Here is a 22175-nt window from a genome sequence, read left to right as displayed (position 1 = left end):
TTAGTGAATTTTTTTGATGTTTTTATAATTGTCGTTGGGTTTAACAAGCACCTCCATTTATTTCCTGAGTTTAGCTTCTGAAGACCATGTCTAGGCATTTGGATGCCAGTGTTTGGTATCAGCCTGACCTCTTGTGGTTCTTCAAAGAACTGTGCCTTCTGAAATATTCTGGAATAGGAGGACACTTAGTACCCAAATCAGTGGGTTGTTGTATTTTTGTTTTTTGTTTTGTTTTTGCTAATGGGGACTACCAAATTATTTAACTTGTCTGGAAAATGAGCTTGTACAGTAACTCAATCAACAAAGAGTCAGGATCTTTGATATTTTAGTCTAGCACTTCAGTTCTACAAATAAAGCCAATGAAAATTTGCAAACACACACACAATCATACAAAAATACCCTAGAATGTATTACTTCACCTATTCTCCCCTTTACTAAAAAATTCTAGCTTAGGTGCCCCTAAATTACTGTTTTCATTATAGTACTTCTTTGCTTAAGAAGTGAGGATAGTGAACACTAACATGTATTTATTTGCTCAGAAATTCACGCCACTCAATATGCATTCACATGTCCTGCACAATGGCTTTCTGTTGCTGATTGGAAGTAGCATGGAGGGGCACCTGGGTGATTCAGTAGTTACCTGTCAAACTCTTGATTTCAGCTCAGGTTGTGATCTCAGGGTTTTGAGATGGAGCCCCACACTGGACACCGTGGTAGGCGTGGAGACTGCTTAAGATTCACTCTCCCTCATAGAGGGTACATACCTCAATATCATCAAATCCATCTATGAAAAACCCACAGCAAATATCATTCTCAATGCGGAAAAACTGAGCTTTTCCCCTAAGGTCAGGAACACAACAGGGATGTCCACTGTCCCACTGCTATTCAACATAGTACTAGAAGTCCTAGCCTCAGCCATCAGACAAAAAGAAATAAAGGGCATCTGAATTGGCAAAGAAGTAAAACATTCACTCTTTGCAGATGATATGATACTTTATGTGGAAAACCCAAAAGATTCCACTCCAAATCTGCTAGAACTCATACATAGAATTCATAGAATTCAGTAAAGTGTCAGGATATAAAAATCAATGCACAGAAATCAGTTGCATTTCTATATATCAAGAGCAATACAGAAGAAAGAGAAATTAAAGAGTCAATTCCATTTACAATTGCACCCAAAACCATAAGATACCTAAGAATAAACCTAACCAAAGAGGCAAAGAATCTGTACTCAGAAAACTATAAAGTACTCATGAAAGAAATTGAAGACACAAAGAAATCGAGAAACATTCCATGCTCATGGATCAGAAGAACAAATATTGTGAAAATGTCTATGCTACCTAAAGCAATCTACATATTTAATGCAATCTCTATCAAAATACCATGAATTTTTTCCCAAAGAAATGGAACAAATAATCCTAAAATTTATATGGAACCAGAAAAGACCTCAAATAGCCAGAGGAATGTTGAAAAAGAAAACCAAAATTGGTGGCATCACAATTCCAGACTTCAAGCTCTATTACAAAGCTGTCATCATCAAGACAGTATGGTACTGGCACCAAAAAAAAAAAAAAAAAAAAAAAAAAAAAAAAAAAAGACACATAGATCAATGGAACAGAATAGAGAGCACAGAAATAGACCCTCAACTCTATGGTCAACTAATCTTCGACAAACCAGGAAAGAATGTCCAATGGAAAAAAGACAGTCTCTTCAACAAATGATGTTGGGAAAACTGGACAGCCACATGCAGAAGAATGAAACTGAACCATTTCCTTACACCACACAGAAAAACAGACTCAAAATGGACGAAGGGCCTCAATGTGAAACAAGAGACCATCAAAATCCTTGAGGAGAACACAGGAAGCAACCTCTTCCACCTCAGCTGTCGCAACTTCTTCCTAGAAACATCGCCAAGGGCAAGGGAAGCAAGGGCAAAAATGAACTACTGGGACTTGAGCAAGATTAAAAGCCTTTGTGCAACAAAGGAAACAATCAACAAGACCAAAAGACAACCCAAAGAATGAGAAGATATTTGAAAATGTCTTATCAGATAAAGGACTAGTATCCAAAATCTAAAAAGAACTTATCAAACTCAATACCCAATCATGAAATGAAAGGGGCAGAAGACATAAACGGTCATTCCAGCAAAGAAGACATCCAGATAGCCAACAGACACATGAAAAGTGCTCAACATCACTCAGTATCAGGGAAATACAAATCAAAACCACAATGAGATACCACTTCATACCAGTCAGAATGGCTAAAATTACAAGTCAGGAAATGACAGATGCTGGCAAGGATACTGAGAAAGGAGAACCCTCCTACATTGTTGGTGGGAATGCAAGCTGGTGCAGCCACTCTGGAAAACAGCATGGAGTTTCCTCAAAAAGTTGGAAATAGAGCTACCCTATGACCCAGCAATCACACTACTGCATATTTACCCTGAAGATACAAAAGTAGTGATCTGAAGGGGCATGTGTACCCGAATGTTTACAGCAGCAATGTCCACAATAGCCAAACTATGGAAAGAACCTAAATGTCCATCTTCAGATGAATGGATAAAGAAGATGTGGTATATATACCATATATATAGAATACATAGAGAGAGATAGATAGATATATATACAACCACCAAAGAAATAAAATCTTGCCATTTGCAACAACGTGGATGGAACTAGAAGGTATTATGCTGAGTGAAATAAGTCAGTCAGAGAAAGACAATTATCATATGATCTCTCTGATATAAGAAATTTGAGAGACAGGGAGGGGAGGGGGTTGTGGGGGTAGGGAAGGGAAAAATGAAACAAGATGGGATCCAGAGGGAGATAAACCATAAGAGACTCTTATGAAACAAACTGAGGGTTGATATGGGGTGGGAGAGTAGGGATAGGGTGGCTGGGTGATGGGCATTGGGGAGGGTATGTGCTATGGTGAGTGTTGTGAAATGTGTAAGCCTGATGACTCACAGACCTGTACCCCTGGGGCAAATAATATATTATATGTTAATAAAATAATGAAAAAAAAAGAAAAAAAGATTCACTCTCCTTCTGCCCACACACCCCCAATATTTTTTAAAAAAGAAAAGAAGACACATGGAGCCACATATGGTCACTCAACATGGAGTCAAGTGTCCTGAGGTGGTGACTACATAGTTTTACTGCTGTATAGCTTGGGTAGGTCCTCTTTCTGAAGCTTGAGTTTTCCTATCTATAGTTAAAGTGTAGATATTGGTTAACATGGCCAAGCTGTATTTAGGTATCCTGTAAGTATCTTGATTAAAAGTTAATGCAAGTTAGTTAGGAAAAATGAAGAGCCCCAAACATGTCTTAGCCATGGAGCATTATTTTACTAACTATACTATAATCTACCATGCCTTTATCTTAAAATGCTAATGAAAATAAACTTAGATATCTCAAAATTATTGTAAAAGAAAACCACTGACAATTATTTATTTTTGAGCAGTTTGTTATATTAATTACAAACTGGAATATTAGTTTAAACAGCTCCTTAAGGGTGTGGTTTCCAAATACCCAGCCTGATAGAGAAATAAGAAAAAGAAAGAGAAAGCAATGAATATTTTGACCAAAAAACTATCCTTGTTTGGAGATTATGTCTTTCAAGCATTTTGGTATTATACTATAATTTCTTTAATAAAGACTGATGATGGTAAATAGTAGTTTCATTTTTAATTATTGTTATTATATCTTAATTTTTATATTACTTAATGTTCCAACTTGGCAAATTTAAAAGTTGGCAGCTTATTAGTCACTTACATTTACAGGGAAAATTTTACAGGACTATGAATCCCTTAAGTCCAGGAACATGCTTTTTATTTAGTTTGAATGCTCTTTTTGAAAGAATGTGAAGCTTTTACAAATCAATAATTTAAACTGCTCACTCTAGTTTCCCCTCAGCTGTTCCATTATGGAGACACTTCCTGGCATGAGATTATTGACTTTGGTGAAAACTATCTCACTTTTGTACTGGCTGGGTCAGACTTGAGCAGGCATGTTTCCAAGGATAGTTGCAACTTCTGCCTCTTGTTGGGACTGCCATCAGCCCTCCAGACACACAGAAGAGAAACATAGGCTTTGTGCCATCTGAAAGATGGGAGGCATTCTCTTGGCTCTTGATATTTGAGTGCAAAAGAGATAGCAGTCTTGGCCAGGCAGGCTTGGTTCATAAGAATCTAGATACCTAAGGCCAGAAAGGGGCTCTGGAGATCCTTGAATCCATATTTTCATTTTAGAAATGTGGAAATAGAGGCAAGGAGAAAGGAAGAGACACCCATTGGAACACACAGCCAGCAAATATTCAAACAAGGACTCATCTGTACTATCTCCAGGGTGCTGGAGCATTCCAAAGTCAGTGCTTCCCAGCATCAGAAAATTACCTAGAATGTAGATTCAAAATTCCCCAGCTGCGTGATTATTACTCAGTAAGCCTGGCATGGTGCCTGGGGCTCTGCATATTGAGGAAGCAGCCCATAGAATCCTCAGGCAAGCAGACTCTATGACTTGGGTCCATCGAGGAACAGAACCAGTAAATAGCAGATAGTCAATGAACCCTAGGAAACACTAAATGTCCAATCTGAAATCCCAAGCTGAAGGAAGAAAAGGAACTTGTGTGTTAATGAGAAAACTGGGGTTAAATTCCATTTGTTTTAAATCTCTATATAATGGCTTTATCATATTTTACTACTTAGTGGAATATGGAATATTTGTTTGGATTTTATGTCCTTTCTCTGTTTGTTTTGATATATAACCTAGACTAGGCTACCATATACATTTAAACATAAGAATAAATCAATTTTAATATGTATAATTACATATAGCAATACAAACATGTGTGCATGTACTGGGATACAAGTGCACATGTGTGCCCTCGTGTGCACATGCACACAAAACACTGATAGTTAATTCTAAGGTATCATTCATTGGGAGATGCATCTCAATTTCTAAGATGTTAAAATTTGAAAAAAAAAAAGTCTTATGCAAGTGGTCTGTATACTATGGCTGGAAAATATTTTTCAGCTCCTTTGCCACCTCCACTTAGTTGGCAGTAGTGTCTGGGAAATTTTGATGCCAAAAGTTCCTTAGCACAATGAGGTTAACCAAGAACCAAGGCCAAAGTCAAGTAAACACGTTCGGTATAGACACAGGGGCAAGAGTGGCAGAACAAACCCCACTTACTTGTGTTGTCTTTTAGTAGAATGAGAAAACTGGAGAAAAAGTGGTGAATTGATTTGGAAAAAAAGAATCAGCTAAATAAAGAAGATAACTTGTGCTTTTTCCAATTTTCAAGCCCAAGTATATTTAAGCTTGAGTGAACCTGTTTGTATATACTCAGCCCAAGACACTGAACAGGTTTGCTCTCTAAGCAAGAAGTAAGAGCCTCTGGCTTACTATCTCCTGTAGAAGCTGCTCATGATGGATCAATAAGCCATCCTCCTGTAGTTACCAAATGCTCCTACATAGTTTAAATAACTTAAATCTAATTCTGTGAGGTGAATAATATTATTCCTTTTCTAGAGTTGTGGAAATGACGGCTTGGAAAAGCTGAGTAACTCCCCCAAGATCACACAGTGAAATCAGTGACCAAGCATTAACACTATCATAGATTTGCCTGATTTTTGTTTATACTCATTTCACTTTAACAAAATCTGAGAATGGGCATTTAGGCTCTTTAAAACTGAAAAAAGTATACTCAAGTAGATATTGTAGTTAAGAAAATGAATTACTTCTGATTTCTGCATTTGGGCCCCTTGTTCGTTGTTTTTGCTGTTTCACCCATAGGCGAACTTCTGTGCCAAATGCCACCCGGGTCTGAAGAACAGATAAAAAATATACACTGACCTGTACTCCTTGACTGGAGACACCTGAAAAAAAAAAAAAAGGCACAAAATCTAAACAATGTAGTCTTTGAATGTGCAAAAAGCAGGATTTGTAAAATACGATGCCTCCCCCCTCCCACCCTGCCCCAATCTAGGAATGATACCTTTTCTCTGTTCTTGGTTGCCTGAACATTACACCTGTTCACTTCTCCGGGCACAGCAGAAACTTCTAAAGTGATATAAGGACATGGGCCATGATGGGTAATATTTCTTGGCAGTTTGGGGAGAAGTTAGAGGAAATGGTTTAAGGATCTGGAGATTCATGTGATAGTCCTGGCTGAGTCACGAATTTACTATGGGAATGACCAGGTCATCTCTAGCTTTTCAATAGAGAAGTTGGGTTAGAAACTTTCCTCTCACTTTAGTGTTCAGGATTCAGCACATGCAGACCCTCCCCAAAGCTTTTGTCCCAGCCAGCTGGGGAAGATACTACATTTGTTGTTTGTTCTTTGAGCCCCAAAGTGCTCTTCTGCCCTTTATACTCAACCAGCTTTAAAGACTTGGCCCAAATACGACTCATAAGGACAAACTCTTTCTCTTTTCTATGACTTATTTCTCCTGCTACATCTTTCTAAATTGCTGAAAGAGAAAAAAGTCCATAAATAGAGTCTTGGTTCTCTCCCTCCATCTTCAGGATTATGTATGTGGTATTAAGTTGTGATTAATTAGCTCAGTGGTTTAAAATACTGATAATAAAAGTCTTGGGTTGAATTCTGGTATAGCTGTTGAATCTTATCTGGCCATGGCTGCAGAACACCTAGTGCCAACAACACTTCTCACGTGTAAGCCCAAGGGTGCTTTGATGACAGAATTGCATGGTTGCCATCCTTCTCTTGTGTTGGCCCGCACTTGCGGGAGAACACCTGGAAATATTTCAACTGCACTCTCTATTCAAGGGGAAAGGAGAGGGGCACCTGGATGGCTCAGTGGGTTAAGCCTCTGCCTTCAGCTCAGGTCATGATCTCAGGGTCCTAGGATCGAGCCCCTCATCAAGCTCTCTGCTCGGCAGGGAGCCTGCTTCCTCCTCTCTCTCTGTCTGCCTCTCTGCCTACTTGTGATCTCTGTCAAATAAATAAATAAAATCTAAAAAAAAAGGGGGGGGGAAGGAGAGACAAGGCTTTTGAATTTAAAAGGAAGTTAATAAATATCTGCTGTAGTAATTTCCAAACTTACTGCAGCCATCTGGGTTATTACATGGGAGCTACATGTGTGGTGATCACAGCAGAATGTATACACTTGGTGAATCACTATGTTGTACACCTGAAACTAATGTAACACTCCGGGTCAACTATAATTAAAAAAAAAAAAGGATTTCTGCACTAAAAAAAAAAAAAAATCACAACTTCAACAACAACAAAAAAATACAGATTCTTTGGACAATCACTCAAAAATTTCATACTATAAGATCAAATAGGACCTGGGATGTCTGGGTGGCTCAGTTAGTTAAGCATTCCACTCTCAGTTTCGGCTCAGGTCATGATCTCAGAGTGATGAGGCTGAGACCCGCCTAGGGCTCCACACTCAGTGGGGAGTTAAGGATCCTTGAGATTCTCTCCCTCTATCCACCCCTCCCACCCACCTGCTTTGCCTCATGCTCTCACGTACACACTCATTAAATAAATAAATAAATAATTTATAAAAAAGAAAAGATCAAACAGGACCTGGAAGCCTCTATTTCTATAACCAGATCAAGTGATGTTTATGAAAATACATCATTACAACTTTTAGTCATTTCTCCACTTTATAAATTTTTGATCGAAAGAGGAGGGATTTTGCCCAAAGTCCCATAGGTAAGAAATGTCAGGGCAGAAGCAGAATTAATATCTACAAAGTCCGAGTACAATTTAGTATTCTTATCATTAAACTTTAATAATGGCAATATTATAGATGTTTGTTGAGCTCGTACTATGTCCCACCCACTATGTTAAGTATTTTGCAGGCAATTTCTCATTTAAACTTCCCCATATAGGGCTAGTTCTTTTATACCTCCATTTTACAGACATGGAAAATGAAAGGCAAAAAGGTTATCTCACAGTTATAAAATGGAAATGACAGAACTTAAATTCTTTTCTCTTTGTCTCAACATTAAGGCTCTTGGGCACTGTGCCTTCCCCAATACTGATATGTCTGTGAAGGATCCTGTTTTGTATTAATATTTGGGATTGGTCAAGGAGATTTCATTAGAATATCCATTAGCTTTTGTAAAGAGAAGCAGTAAGAGGATATCAGCTAATTTATAAAACTATATTTGCAAGTAAAATATAATGTTTTTATTTTATTTGTTTAGTTGAGAGACAGAGAGAGAGAGTGCACACAAGTGCATGAGTGGGATTGGGTGGGGGTGGGAAGGACAGAGGGAGAGGGTGAGAGAGAATCTAAGCATGCAGAGCTTGATCTCATGACGGTGAGATCATAACCTGAGCTGAAATCAAGAGTTGGATACTTAACTGACTGGGCCACCCAAGGGCACCTTAATGGTATTTTATTTTAATGTTATAGATCTATTTTTTATGGCACCTCAGCAGCTGACTGAACCACTCATTCAAGTTACTTGATTTTAGCAGTCAAACTTATTCTACAATATCACTGAAAACCTTTCTCCAGGGGCGCCTGGGTGGCTCAGTAGGTTAAAGCCTCTGCCTTCGGTGCAGGTCATGATCCGAGGGTCCTGGAATCGAGCCCTGCCGAGCAGAGAGCCTGCTTCCCTCTCTCTCTCTGCCTGCCTCTTTACCTACTTGTAATCTCTGTCTGCCAAATAAATAAATAAAATCTTAAAAAAAAACTTTTTCCAGTTTTAAAAAAGATATTTCCAATTGTATTTGTTATGTAAAGAGGACTAGTTCCCAACAAACAATGACCTCTGCATCTGCTCAGTTTCAATGGAAAATGCTTGTTTTTACATGTTCAGCCATTTAAAATCTCTGACAGCTGCAAAATTCAACTACTTTTGTCCAAAGTGCTGTATCTTGACGTGGAGGTTCCCAGGACATAATCTCATTTCTGACATTCTACAAATGAGAGATCTTGAAATGCTGCGCTGTTTCTCCAGGTGACACAGGTCATTAGTGGAAGAGGTGGGCCTAGGTGCTAGGTCTAGAGTCTTTAGCCTGGGCTTTGTCCACTGCAACAGCAAAGAGTAGAATAATAAAGGAAAGAAATAGGTACAGTGTACCTGTTCATTCAAATGACGCTGCGATAAAAAATAATTGAACTGTAATTATCCTTTTAAACAACGTGAATTGATAGAATATATGACTCTCTTCACTAAAGTGGCTGAAGATATTCTCCTGCTTGAAGAATTCACCACCAGTATATATGTTTCAGCATTTTAAGATTCCATAGCTTTCCTGAAGCATTCGCTGAGTTGCCTTTTTCCTCCTAGTTTCAGTTTCAGTTCTTTGAATCCCAAGTGTAAGAATAATGAGGACAGGAAATCTTTCTTTTGTTTTGGCAGCCGAACTACTAGTTACAACAATCACCCATCATCCAGCCTAGTTCTGTGAAACAAGCATCTGTAATGTTCAGAAGTGTGGATTCGAATTCCAAATTCTACTTTCTGGTTGCAGGTCCTTTGGCAATTTTCTTAAGTATTTTGTGCCACGTTTTTTTTTAATACGTAGAGTATAAATATGAATACCTTGCTGAGTGTATTGGAGATGTTGCAGAAGAGCCCTCAGTACATGTCTAGAATACAGTATATGCTCAACAAAAATTATTTTTATCATTACCATCACCATTCTCATCTTCACAATCATCAATCACCATTATGGTGACCTCAGAATTGTTCTTTAATGTCAAAATTGTTAGGATTTCAAAATATGGTAGATAAATACCCTTATTTCCAATTCTGTATGAATACTGGGTTATAACTTTAAGGAAAAAAAGAACTCACCTGAGAAAATGCTGAAAAGAGCCAGAGAGAGGAGCAGAAAGACACTCAATATTTTCATGGTGCCAGTTAGTTCATTCAGCTTAAGGCTCCTTCGTCCAGTTCAGGTTCTGTGCCAAGACACTTCCCAGGATACTAAAACACATACTGGGAGATATATATAGACATGATCAAGGGACCTGGGATCTCCACCTTCTTTATAAATCACATTCTAAAGCCATATGCAAATCTATACAATTTAGGCATTTATTGGGACCTCTTACCAACTTAAAGAGATGGTTCACACTTTCCATAATTCCTAAAAATTAGAACAATTATGTGAGTCGGACCTTAGATCTTATTAACTGAGGATGACGTTTTCTACCTGTAGTCTACGTTTTCCTAACAACCAATATATCCTCCCTACTCTTCCCTCTAAGGTTTTGCTACATTAAAGGGATGATTCATTGGTGAAGCCTGCTCGATACCTAGGTCCCTTTTAGGCAGGTCCTGCATGTCTGTGGTCCAGATGAGTAACCACAGGAGAATGGAATCTAGGGTGTAACTTGGATTTTCAAAGTCCACGTCATCCAAGGTGTACCCCAAAGAAATAGGTATTCTACATTGTCACCAGAACTGCATTAGCAAAAGCATTTTCTGGGGAGGAATCAGCCTGATAATTTTAAAAATTGTTACTGTAGTCAAATGCTAGTGATTTTCAATTCTTTTTTTAAATTTTTTTCTTTATTTTGTTCAGTTGGCCAACATATAGTATATCATATGTAACTTTCAATTCTGAAGTCAAAATGAAGAAAGGAGTCAATGTATTTTTTATTTGTAAAAAAATTATTCTTATCCATTCATTAATTGATGATATTGTATGGAAGTACTGAATCACTACATTGTATACCTAAAACTAATATTACATTGTATGTTAGCTAACTGGAATTTAAATAAAAAGTTAAAAAATTATTTTTAAAAGTGACTGAATCAAGGAATATTTAAAATAAGGAATATTAACTATTTTCTCTCTCTCTGTAAAGTAAAAAAGTAGTCATAATACAACTTTTTGTTTTAGCTCCTTGAAAATATACTGCTCAGGGGTGCATGGGTGGCTCAGTCAGTTGGGCAGCTGCCTTTGGCTCAGGTCAACATCCCAGAGTCCTGGGTTGGAGCCCCACATCATGTTCCCTGTTCAGCGGACAGCCTGCTTCTCCCTCTCCCTCTGCCTGCCACTTTGCCTACTTGTGCTCTCTCTCTTTCTGTCAAGTAAATAAATAAATAAAATTTTATAAGTGTATATATATATATAGTATATATGTATAGTTAATATACATTGATGAATCATCAACTAGCATGGCCAATTCATTTGCAAAAGATATCAAAGGATGGGATGTCCACAGCTTTCTTTGTGGGAACAACAACAAATATAAGCAATGGTTATAGTGATAATGAGAAAATCTGTTTCAAATCACAAACAGTTACTTAAAATACCATGAAGAAAAATATAGCACTTTAAATTGTTGGAAAAACATGCAAAATGTGCCCAGTTTAAATACACCTATATGGAATCTAAAAAACAAAACAAATGAATAAACAAACAAAAAGCAGAACCGGGCCTATAAAGATGGAGAACAAAATGATGGCTGCCAATGGGAAGCGGGGTGGGGAGATGAACGAAATGGGTGAAGGGGCATGGGAGGTACAGGCTTCCAGTTATGGATAAGTAAGTCACAGCAATAAGGGATACAGCAGAGGGAACAGTCAATGACATTGTAACAGCATTGCATGGTAACAGACACTAGTGGTGAGTATAGTGTAAGGTATAGAGAGGCTGAGTCACCCTTTTGTACACCTGAAACGAAGTAACACTGTATGTCAACTATAGTCAAACAAACAAACAAAAAATCAAAAGAATACAAAAATAAACACAAGTGATTAATGTGTTACATGTACAAATAGCTCAGAAATTATACTTCTAAACAATGGGCTTCCTTTTCTAGTAATTACTTTGAGAAAATATATACATAGTTCAGATATTGTTCCTTTTATTTCAGGATATTTCTTTTCTTTTTGGAAATTTACACATTTTTAGGAATATTAATTTGCGTCTTTGGCCATACCACCCTAACGTGCCCAATCTCATCTGATCTCAGCAGCTAAGCAGGGTTGGGTCTGGTTAGTACTTGGATGGCAGGAGTATTAATATGATGCATCTCAGAATTTAGGATGTGTTTTCTGTCAAAAATTAGAATAGTGTGAACATATTGCATTGAATTTGGTAATCAAATAAAATATTGCTGTTTTATAAGAAATGAAGCATGACCGTAATAAAAATGAGAATTATTTTCTTTTTCTTTTTTTTTTTAAGATTTTATTTATTTATTTGACAGAGATAGATCACAAGTAGGCAGAGAGGCAGGCAGAGAGAGAGAGAGAGGGAAGCAGGCTCCCTGCTGAACAGAGAGCCCGATGCGGGACTCGATCCCAGGACCCTGAGATCATGACCTGAGCCGAAGGCAGTGGCTTAACCCACTGAGCCACCCAGGTGCCCCGAGAATTATTTTCTTTTAATTGCTTCTCTGCCATTTTTGAAAGATGTGAACTTGAGGGGTAGAGGAAATGGGAGGGTTGAGAGTACAGGTAAGAAAGAGAGGATAGGAGTAAGGAGGGAGGAAAAGCAGGTGGTTGGTGAGTATTCACTATTTTCTTTCTTTTTTAAAAAAGATTTTATTTATTTATTTGACAGAGTGAGAGAGAGAGAGAACAAGCAGGGAGAGTGGCAGGCAGAGGGAGAGGGAGAAGCAGTCTCCCCACTGAGCAAGGACCTGAATGTGAGGCTCAATCCCAGGACTGGGATCATGTCCTGAACCCAAAACAGATGCTTAACCAACTGAGCCACCCAGGTGCCCCAGAGTACTCATTATTTTCTTTCTAAGGAGTGTGGTATAACACACATATAGACACATATATACTCACATATACATCATCTTGAAGCCCTTTGCAGAAGGTTATGGGTCAGATGGGTCGCTAAAAGTTTCAAAGACAACTAATCAACAACCTTAACAACTATATTTAAATTTTTCTTGCATGCTTCATGGGAAGAAATTTTGTGGCTTCCAAATATTCTTAGCAATTAATATATGCTCAGAAAATGTTTAATATATAACTGAGAATGAAATTATCTTTAAATGGCAAGACCAATGTGTTCTGCTATTATTGTGAAATGAATAAAACAACAACAAAAATAAAATTTCATTCTTGGACACAGAAATCTCAGCTTATATAAAATTGAATCCACTTTACTCAGTATGTTAGGTCCAAACTTCATTAATGTTTTATTATAAGAAAATAAAAAATATATTTTATAATTAAGGGTGATCTTCAAGGACATTTACCTCCATCTCCCACTCAATACAAAATTCAAGCTAACATTCTCCTAAGAGAAGTACATAGTACTTTTACACTTACTGGTTCTGTGATGGGAGGGAAAGAGATAGAGTTTGGTTCCAGATAAGCCCAGAATGCACTTTCCACTTCTGCCATGCACTGTATTATTTGAGGTTAATTAATTATTGATGTTAATTAACTTTTCCAAATCTTGATATTTTTTAATAAGATGGATTTCTTTGTTCTTTTCATGCATCTTGCACTTATTTCTTTCACTTTATTGGCTCAGAAACACGTTTAAGTTTTGTCAAAAATTTTCATTCAGTCTCAAAATTGTTTAGGCTTGAGTCTGTTGTCATATTAGTGATCCCTTTCAACCTTGTGTCAACTACAGATTTAATAAATGTTTTCTCAATCTTCATCAATCTCATTGACAAAGTGTTGAACAAAACAGGGTTGAAGATATTTCACCAACTTCTCTCCAAAGTTACTCTACTGAAGTCGATGTTCATGTTTTTGGCATGGTATCAAGCTCTCACACTTACGAAATACAGTGAGGCTATTGGGCATGACTTGCTTTTAAAGAATCTATGTACACTCCTGGTCATCCTCCCCTTCTTTCCTAAATGCTCATATTATATCATATTTCCTGCTCCTCCTGTCACAGATTTGGCATGGCTTTCAAAATAAGTTCTTCATGGTTTCTCATTTATTTGCATTACATTTGTATTTTCCTAACTTAAGTCATGATGTTGCTTTTGCCTGGGATGTTCTTTTCCCTAATTGCTACATGTCCAAATTTTACATATCATACAATAAGTCCAAGTTATAATACTCTTCACAGGACATTCTTCCCTTTCCTTTCTTCCTCTTTCTTTTTCTCTCCCTTCCTTCTTTCCATCCTTCCTTCCTTCCTTCCTTCCTTCCAGAGAGACATAAGTGGGTAGGGGTAGAGGGAAAAGAAGACAGAGAATTCCAAGCAGGCTCCAAGTGTAGCACAGGGCTTGACGTGGAACTCGATCTCATGACTCTGAGATCATGACCTGAGCCAAAAACCAAGAGTTAGTCACTAAACTGACTGAACCACTCAGGTGCCCCTTACAGAACATATCTTAATCCTTAAGGTAGACATCCTAAACTGGTAGCATGAAGATGGACTCTCACTTATTGATGTATTTTATTTGTATTTTAATGGTTTAAAAAATTTAAATTAGTCTACAGCTTTTAAAATTTGAATATATAATAAAATGTTAAGCACAAGATTTCTGAAAATTTGAGGCCCTTCACTGCCAGGGCTAAGTCAGCTGAAGTTTAGGGGTGACTGTTTCATTTGCACATGCCATTGGTTCACTTACTTGTTGCTGGCCCCTAGAAGGCATTTGAGTTTGAGAATCACGTCCTTTGATTGTAATACTACTTATTCTTCTGAATTCTCTTGGCATGTATCTTTACTTTTCTTGTGAAACCATTCTTCTTTTTAAAATTATGCTCGGGGCGCCTGGGTGGCTCAGTGGGTTAGAGCCTCTGCCTTCGGCTCAGGTCATGATCCCGGGGTCCTGGGATCGAGCCCTGCATCAGGCTCTCTGCTCTGCAGGGAGCCTGCTTCCTCCCCTCTCTCTCTGCCTGCCTCTCTGCCTGCTTGTGATCTCTGTCTGTCAAATAAATAAATAAAATCTTTTAAAAAAAATTATGCTCATCTGACATCTCTATTTGTCTAGATGCTCCTTATGAACAGAATTGGAATCTTATTAATCTTCTATCCTCCAAATCTTTGTCTTGTATTTAGCAATTACTCTGCATTTATTCAAAATACAAGTAAGGTTTTTTTCTTTTAATTTCTTTTTTTAAATTTTTATTTTTTAATTTATTTTCAGCATAACAGTATTCATTATTTTTGCATCACACCCAGTGCTCCATGCAATCCGTGCCCTCCATAATACCCACCACCTGGGGAACCTGGGTGGCTCAGTGGGTTAAGCCTCTGCCTTCAGCTCAGGTCATGATCTCAGGGTTCTGGGATCGAGTCCAGAGTCGGGCTCTCTGCTTGGCGGGGAGCCTGCTTCCTCCTCTCTCTGGCTTGCTTCTCTGTCTGCTTGTGATCTCTGTCAAATAAATAAATAAAATATTAAAAAAAAAATACCCACCACGTGGTACCCCAACCTCCCACCCCCCGCCCCTTCAACCCCTCAGATTGTTTTTCAGAGTTCATAGTCTCTCATGGTTCACCTCCCCTTCCAATTTCCCCCAACTCCCTTCTCCTCTCTAACTCCCCATGTCCTCCATGCTATTTGTTATGCTCCACAAATAAGTGAAACCATATGATAATTGACTCTCTCTGCTTGACTTATTTCACTCAGCATAATCTCTTCCAGTCCCATCCGTGTTGCTACAAAAGTTGGGTATTCATCCTTTCTGATGGAGGCATAATACTCCATAGTGTATATGGACCACATCTTCCTTATCCATTCGTCTGTTGAAGGGCATCTTGGTTCTTTCCATAGTTTGGCGACCGTGGCCATTGCTGCTATAAACATTGAGGTACAGATGGCCCTTCTTTTCACGACATCTGTATCTTTGAGGTAAATACCCAGGAGTGCAATTGCAAGGTCATAGGGAAGTTCTATTTTTAATTTCTTGAGGAATCTCCACACTGTTCTCCAAAGAGGCTGCACCAACTTGCATTCCCACCAACAGTGGAAGAGGGTTCCCCTTTCTCCACATTCCCTCCAACACATGTTGTTTCCTGTCTTGCTAATTTTGGCCATTCCACCTGGTGCAAGGTGATATCTCAATGTGGTTTTAATTTGAATCTCCCTGAGGGCTAGTGATGATGAACATTTTTTCATGTGTCTGATAGCCATTTGTATGTCTTCTTTGGAGAAGTATCTGTTCATATCTTCTGCCCATTTTTTGATATGATTGTCTGTTTTGTGTGTGTTGAGTTTGAGGGGTTCTTTATAGATCCTGGAAATCAACCTTTTGTCTGTATTGTCATTTGCAAATATCTTCTCCCATTCCGTGGGTTGCCTCTTTGTTTTCTTGACTATTTCCTTTGCTGTGCAGAAGCTTTTGATTTTGATGAAGTCCTTTGCCTTTGGAGACAAATCTTGAAAGAAGTTGCTGTGGCTGATATTGAAGAGTTTACTGCCTATGTTCTCCTCTAGGATTCTGATGGATTCCTGTCTCACGTTGAGGTCTTTTATCCATTTTGAGTTTATCTTTGTGTACGGTGTAAGAGAGTGGTCAAGTTTCATTCTTCTAAATATAGCTGCCCAGTTTTCCCAGCACCATTTATTGAAAGACTGTCTTTTTTCCACTGTATATTTTTTCCTGTTTTGTCGAAGATTATTTGCCCATAAAGGTATTCAGACTGGCAATGAAGAAGTCAAACTCTCTCTTCGCAGATGACATGATTCTTTATATGGAAAATCCAAAAAACTCCACCCCCAAACTACTAGAACTCATACAGCAATTCAACAACGTGGCAGGATACAAAGTCAATGTACAGAAATCAGTGGCTTTCTTATACACTAACAATGAAAATACAGAAAGGGAAATTAGAGAATAGATTCCCTTTACTATAGCACCAAGAACCATAAGATACCTGGGAATAAACCCAACCAAAGAGGTAAAGGATCTGTATTCGAGGAACTACAGAACACTCATGAAAGAAATTGAAGAAGATGCAAAAAGATGGAAGACCATTCCATGCTCTTGGATTGGAGAATAAACATTGTTAAAATGTCTATACTGACTAGAGAAATCTATACTTTTAATGCCATTCCGATCAAAATTCCACCGGTATTCTTCAAAGAGCTGGAGCAAATAATCCAAAAATTTGTATGGAATCAGAAGAGACCCCGAAACGCTAAGGAAATGTTGAAAAACAAAAATAAAACTGGGGGCATCACATTACCTGATTTCAAGCTTTACTACAAAGCTGTGATCACCAAGACAGCATGGTACTGGCATAAAAACAGACACATAGACCAGTGGAACAGAGTAGAGAGCCCAGATATGGACCCTCAAGTAAGGTTTTTTAAAAGTTAGTGTTATATATTCATCAGAGATCATTAATTACCTGTAGACTACATTTTTCAAAATCTATCCTCTTTCTTCCTTTACACATGTAGATGTTTGCTCTCTAGTTTCCTATCATTTCTTTCACTTTTTTGATTCCCTACAGATATATTTCAACAGGACTGTAATCTCACTTAAAAACCCCTATATACTTACCTATTTCCTAATAAGATAGAGGAACTACATCCTAATACTCACTGACTCTCACACAAGAATACATAGCCCGCCAATCACATAACTGGGAGTCAGATTTTGTAACCTGCAGATCCTTGAATGGCAATTGTCTCTTCAGTTCATATCATCTCCAGTCACTGCCTTTGCTCCACCACCCACACTCCCTTCATATCCCATTTCATTATGACCAAGGCTATTATGTTTTGTTTTGTTTTGTCTTTTAAGGCTTTTATTTATTTATTTGAGAGAGAGAGAAAGAGAGAGAGAGAGAGAGAGAGCAGGGGGAGAAGCAGGGCTTAATCACAGGACCCTGGGATCATGACCTAAGCCGAAGGCAGACACTTAATTGACTGAGCCACCCGGGTGCCCCAGCTATTATGTTTTTTATATCACTTTGGCTGCAAGAGAAATCAAACTAAGTTATCAAGTATACTTTAAGAAATTAACTGATGTTATGAATCTTAATATAGTATCAGGAAAATTTCTATCTCATTCAAAGATTTCTGTCTTCCTGATCTTCTTTCTTTTTAATGTTTTTGTATATTTCTCCATGAATTCAATTCTGTGGTTCAATTTTGCACGTGTTTTCATATTAAGCATCCTCAAATGTCTTATTTTTTAACTTAAGTATTATAGTTTCACATTCATTTGGAGAAGATTCAAGAAGAGTTTACTGTAGCATAAATTCAGGAATGCTGAATTCAGGAATGCTGAAAGGGTGACACTATTCCTTAGGCATCCTAAAAAAAGGTCAGGGTCATCTTGTTTCCTTCTTTGACAGGTAAGTAGACTGGTAGATGGATAGAGTAGACGCAGTGGACTGAACAGTGGCAAGGCGTGAGAGAGTCTCTCAGGCTGTAATTGTGAAGGGACAGAGACATTAGAGCAGACTCCTTCAACTGGTTCAACAACGGAACAAAAGGTGTTGATGGATGAATTAACACACCTGGGAAGAATAGAGTACTGTCCCAGTCAGTATTTTCATAACTAACTTCAATGAAGATGTAGAAAGCACACTTAATTTTTAAAAAAGAGTTCTGTGGCAAATTAAGACTGGGGGCAGGGTGGGGGGTGGTGGCATGGGATGCTGAAGAAGAGGAGGAGGAGAACACCACAGGTAGGGGTACAACTGAACTAGAACGCAGGCAAAAACACACGAGTGTGGGAAGGCTATTGACTATATGAATACCAAATAGCTCTGTGGGCTGAAACACAAGCTCCCTGATCAAGATAGTTGAAGAGCACAGAAAACGGGGCCAGGATGAAGGAGTTCCTGGAATGTCATGGTGTTTTCAGAGTGTGTGGTGGCCCAAGGTGATTTAGAGCTAGCTCTGAATCAGACAGTAATAAAAATTCTTGCTGGCACACTGACTATTCCTACCAGCCTAAATTGAAACATTCACCCTCTGGAAAACAAGCTAGGGTGAATTGCATATTGGTAACAATGGAAAAAAAGAAACAGTTTCAGCCCAACTAAATGTCTGGCTGTGCCTGTTCCCTTTGAAGCTTAATTATAACTTTCAGAAGAAGCTTCTTAAATGTTTGGTAACAGTACAACAGGAGGGGAAATTTCGCCAAAGTCTTAAAATCACAAGGAAGCAGTTTTGCCTGGGTCAGTGATTTAGTTCAAACAAATCATTATTTGGTTTGCCCTAAATCTGGGGGGAAAGCTTCTGCAAGATTTTTACTTCTAAATTCTACAATCCCATTATTTCCATTATCTGCATTGTCTCCTAAGATTATCATTTCGGGGGAGAGGGGGCAGCTACCCAAGGGAAAAATAAGTGCGAGTGCCTTCCTGCTTAACAAAGCTTAACCAATAAAATTAAAGGGTTTTTAACTAGGGATTCAAGGTTCTTCTGTGATCTGGCGTATCTCTGTCTCAATTTCATCTCCCAGGGTCCTTGCCAAATAGCAGAGGCTCAAACCACTAAAATCATGAGTAATCTTCATTTTTCTCTTCTAATACTTTGCCCACTAATACCTTCTCTGCCTAAAACACATTGTTGCTACCTCTGCCTATCACAATCCGACTCAACTTCCCTGATTAAGCTATGGTAAAGCCTTTTCTAAAATGGTTTCTGCTGTTGCTCAGGAAAGAATCAATCTTTCTCTTCCAACTTATATTAAAATATAAGCATCTTATTTATAATAAAAATAAATAAAATTTCATGGCATATAGCACATGATAAGTCTATATCTGCCTTATAGAAGTTATTCATTTTGACTTAAGATACTATATAGTCTTTGAGAGTAGAGGTTTTTTTTGACATATGCCAGTCAAAAATAGTAGGAACTGTAAATAAGAGTTTAATAATAGTTTAAAAAAATTGGAGAAGCTAAATAACTGTGTTGGGTAGAAAAACCAAAGTTTGTATGATTTGGTTTTCAAAAGCTAGATTTATTTATTTGGTTATGTTTCATATAGAGGGCAATGTATATGACGTGGGCTCAATGCCTGAGTGTAAGAGAAACAATCCTGTCTCTAGGACAGCACAGCCCAGTGAATCTCTTATCCTCATAACCTTGATGCAGGTAAATTTTGCGCCATACCTCTTATTACAAATTGTTTTATGTAAGATAATCCCATTGATATAATACATTATCTCTATGTAAATAATTTACACAAGAGGAAGTACTTCTCAATTGTGTAATATCCTGGTGATGGTCTAATTTCCAGACAGCTTTTCTCTAAGCAGTGATGAAGAACCCAGTCTCTTTTCATTTGGGGCTTCCAAGTGTGGCTTAAATTTGCTATGCTCATTTGCATCAAGGTGATGGGAAGAAGATAAATACTATGGGACACCTGGATGACTCTGTTGGTTAAGATTTCAGCTCAGTTCGTCATCTCCAGATGGTGAGATAGAGCCCCACCTCAGTCTCCATGCTCAGCTCAGAGTTGGCTTGAGATTCTCTCTCCCTCTGCCCTGCCTGCTCATGCTGTCAACCTCTCTGTCTCTGTCTCTCTCTCTATCAAATAGATAAACAGTCTTTTAAAAAAAGAAAGAAAGAAAGAGAAATATTGTGAAGGGTTCACACCTGATTCTTCACCAACATGGCTTAACATGAAACACCACACACCATAGTTGAGGACTAGTCACATGATCACATTTACATGCAACAAGGGGAGAATAACCAATTTCCTTGTTGTGCTTCCACTTCCCAGCAATGATTCTATATTCTCTCAGTGGAGTATGAATTTTGTAGATAACTAGTCCCCATGGCTACCAGATAACCATGCATGCCCCTCTTCCCACTCTTAGGACATACACACTTTTCATAAGAGATGATCTAAAGTGCTATACAGTCATTGCAACCAGCAAAAAGTCCTGATTTCTGAGAGTAGCTTTCTGTGGAGACCCATACATTGTAAGGCATGCTGCCAGCCCCCATCTGCTCTCCCATAATAATACATAATGGAGGAACTTGCACAAGGTCACGACGATTCAGGCTCCCATTCTGAAAACAAGAGCGATGAGATACACAAGCCCATCACTGGCACACAGCACTGACAAAGTCTGCTAACATGGACTAGTGAAGTCTCTTGCCCCAGTAATGGGGCACATTCTTTGATAATACTCTGATTTTATTACCTAGAGAAATGTCCTTTTTCCTAGTTCTTTGCAGTTTCTGGCTCTGCCCTCTGATAGGATCTTATTTGCCTTTCCTCCATCAAGGATCAGTCTGAGGTAGAGTTTGGAAACACTTTAACCCTGGGGCAATACTTCTTTCAAACTCCTTCATGGTCAAGTTCAGGGGCTTAAAGTTTATTTAAGGTAAGTGGGTTTTTTTTTTTTTTTTTAAATCCTGGCTTATAGTTTCTCTGGCAATTCCACTTGAAAAAAAAGAAGAAAAAAAATAGTTTCTCCAGCAATACAAATCTTCAAAATTTAAGAAGTTTCCTGAACTATTTCCTTTTACTTCTTTCATTTTGCGGACTACATTCAAAGTCCTGTCCTATAGCTGTAATTCTAAGGCCTACCTTGAGCCTTTTCCTTCTTGATCTCCAGTCTCCAGCTCTACATTTAAGGATGGATAGTTTGTGGCCCTCCGAAATAATGAGCTTAGGTGGGAAATCAACATCTTTAATATGATCTTGGCAATGAACCTGAATGACTTTTTTCAATGGAGAAAATGCACATGACTTTTGTTACTAATTTTTTTTTTTTCAGTCTGATTCTTACCTTGAGGGGTCTAGAAGGCAAAAAGCTTTTTAATTTCCTCAGAAGCCTCACATATCTGGGTGTCCCTACATTCCATTTAATTTCTACTAGTAAGCCTCCAAATACTTTTCTCAACTTATGTCTTTTTCATGATACATTAAAATAAGAAAATAAAAACTGGGGGGCTCCTGGGTGGCTCAGTCTGTTAAGCATCCAACTCTTGGTTTCAGATGGAGTCAAGATCTCAGGGTGATGAAATCCAGCCCCGCATCAGGCTCTGTGCTCAGCACAAAATCTGCTTGAGATTTTCTCTCTCCCTTTGCCCCTCGCCCTGTCCACAGTTTCTTTCTCTCTCAAATAAAATAAATAAATAAAATCTTTACAAAAAGGAAAAGAAAAGAAAAACCAGAATATACCCTCTCTGTGACTCCTTCCCATCTTTCCCTCTGGAATTATAGGTTCAGCTGGCATCTGGGATAGCTATTGCTTCATCCCAGTGTTGACAGTTGTTAAAACCCATTCTCAAAGCTGTTCACACTCTTCCCATCAAGCGGTAAGGTCCACAGGCCATCTCCTTCAACCTGGGCAGGTTTGGGATTGTGTCGGT

This window comes from Mustela nigripes, chromosome 12 (assembly GCF_022355385.1).
Source record: "Mustela nigripes isolate SB6536 chromosome 12, MUSNIG.SB6536, whole genome shotgun sequence".
Taxonomy (NCBI): Eukaryota; Metazoa; Chordata; class Mammalia; order Carnivora; family Mustelidae; genus Mustela; species Mustela nigripes.
Note: the sequence above shows the minus strand (reverse complement) of the source record.